Source organism: Etheostoma spectabile, chromosome 6, assembly GCF_008692095.1.
Source record: "Etheostoma spectabile isolate EspeVRDwgs_2016 chromosome 6, UIUC_Espe_1.0, whole genome shotgun sequence".
Taxonomy (NCBI): domain Eukaryota; kingdom Metazoa; phylum Chordata; class Actinopteri; order Perciformes; family Percidae; genus Etheostoma; species Etheostoma spectabile.
In genome coordinates this window covers 25,114,578-25,117,188 of record NC_045738.1, presented here as the reverse complement: position 1 = coordinate 25,117,188, position 2,611 = coordinate 25,114,578, and the positions used below count along the sequence as shown (strand labels likewise).

The following is a 2,611-nucleotide window of genomic DNA, read 5'->3' as shown; positions in this document are numbered from 1 at the left end:
CCCCTTTAATGAGCAAAATCTGATGATCTCTAAATATCTAATGTAACTGTAAATAATCATTCAATGTTTTAAAATGAACAAAAAGTATTTATTTTCCCAAAAAAGTAAATCCAGAAGGGGGGCACAGAGGATGAGGGCCAAACATACTGAGCCTTGGCGCAAAGGTTAAAGGATTAGAATTTATGCAAAATAGTGGTTCTCATTCTTAGAATTTCAGTGGTCTTAGTGATGACTACATTAATTTAACTTGGGTCCCTGGTCCCTACACAGGGGCCCTGGACTGTTCACCCACAGACCCAAATCTTCTACAGTTGCTGACATAGGACTGCTTTCATGTGTTCATATGTTTGGCACATTGTGTGGGTCAGTTCTTATATCATAAGAAGTTAATAATGTAAATGCTGAATGCCCTAAAACCTGTGATACTACAACAATGCAAAGGCTCTAACCCTACAGTTTTGCACAATTATGACAGACTTAATTTCTCAATTGTTGCACAAACTCTCAGAAAGTGCCATTTAATGGTTAATAAAAAATAAATAAAAACTGGGGGGCTACCACTAGACCCTCCCCACTTTGGATCTTAGTTTCCACTATCCATTCTCTTCATTGCACATTATGTAGTTTGTTTTACTTTTATTTACTAAGTGAATAAATATGTGCAAGATGTTGTTAATGTTTGTGGTCTCAAATCTATTCATTTCTGTATTATAAATGTCAAAATCTGTGTAAATAAAGAAAGGTCGCTGATAACACTTGCAATTCATGTCGTGAGGTTTTAAAAAAAATTCTGAAGGTAGTAAAAAAGGTATTAAAAAGTAGTAAATTTAACTAAAGGATTGCTGTACATACCCTGCAGATATAACATCTCCATAATATTTGACAGGCTGGAAATACATCCATCCCCAATCCCTTCCGCTGTTATTCATGAGCGGCAGACCTTGGTGTGCTGCCACTGACATGGTGGTAATTTTAATGAAGAATTCCATGTTTAATTCCAGCCGATTAGGATTTTCAGCGTTATTAATCCTGTTATCAGCACCCAGCAGGTTGTCATGTCTGAAAAGAATCAGAGAGCGGCGGTCACTACGAGAGATTTGATTTCTGTAATACTCGCTTTCTCTTTCTCTGATTCTCTTTTTCGCCACGCACATGTGACACGAGCAAAGCAGCCGAGCCACGGAGGGAAAACTGGGAGGGAATTAAAACCGTTTCATAAAACGAGGACAAGAGTGGATGAACACAGCGTGTGTGTATCTGCCTTTTGCAGTGTTGTGGTGGAAAGATGTGTCAACGTTATGCAAATGAGGGAAAAAAATGAATGTGAGATAACGAACTGGCTAATTACTCCAGCTGGGAGTGTGTGACTAAGACTGCAGCATGCTAGCCATGTTCTTCCAACGTGGACACCCCGGAGCCAATGGGAGCAGCCCAGTAAAGCCCACTGCTGGTCCAGAGTGGCACCCAGTGCTCCCAGGAACCACAGAAGAGATCCCGGCCCAGTTGATGAACGTTTCAATCCCATGATGCATGTTGCCCCTGTGGGGATGAGCAGTATGTGTCCGATGGCCAGCTGTGCACTCTTTTGTCAGCTGTGTTACGGATTAATTTGGACAATAGACAGGCAGATTACAGGGGACAATGAGAGAATTATTGAGACAATGGAGCTCCTGAGGTCTGCTGGAGCTGTGTGGATTGGATTGGGGCATTTTTAATTTGATTTCAGGGAGAGAGTGTACGTCTCAGCTCCGCTTTTTCCGGCATCCATCGCGTGTGTGTGTGTGTGTGTGTGTGTGTGTGTGGGTGTCTGTCCACCAGAGGACACTCTACAACGTCCCTGTTAGTGTTGGCGTTGCATAGTCTGTCCACCAGAGGACGCTCTACAACGTCCCTGTTAGTGATGGCGTTGCATAGTCTGTCCACCAGAGGACGCTCTACAACGTCCCTGTTAGCGGTGGCGTTGCATAGTCTGTCCACCAGAGGACGCTCTACAACGTCCCTGTTAGTGGTGGCGTTGCATAGTCTGTCCACCAGAGGACGCTCTACACGGTCCCTGTTAGCGGTGGCGTTGCATAGTCTGTCCACCAGAGGACGCTCTACAACGTCCCTGTTAGTGATAGCGGTACATACTCGGTCCACCAGAGGACGCTCTACAACGTCCACTGTTAGTGATGCGTTGCATAGCTGTCCACCGAGGACGCCCTACAAGTCCCTGTTAGGATGGCGTTGCATAGTCTGTCCACCAGAGGACCTTACAACGTCCCTGTTATGAGGCGTTGCTAGTCTGTCCAACAGAGGACGCTCTACAACGTCCCTGTTAGTGATGGCGTTGCATAGTCTGTCCACCAGAGGACGCTCTACAACGTCCCTGTTAGTGATGGCGTTGCATAGTCTGTCCACCAGAGACGCTCTACAACGTCCCTGTTAGTGATAGCGCTTCATGATACTGTCCACCAGGAGGACGCGCTACAGTCCTTGTTAGTGATGGCGTTGCATAGTCTGTCCACCAGAGGACGCTCTACAACGTCCCTGTTAGCAACATTGATAATATTTTTTGTTAATGTGCTTTTGTTCAAAGGACTTTAAGTTTCATATCTTAAGTTTGTATTTT

The 2,611-nt window shown here is 44.6% G+C and overlaps 1 protein-coding gene across 1 annotated transcript in view; it reads left to right on the top strand.

Annotated features, from left to right (window-relative positions):
• cdk14 (cyclin dependent kinase 14) overlaps nt 1-2,611 on the top strand; it is a 205,066-nt gene that overhangs the window by 153,980 nt on the left and 48,475 nt on the right.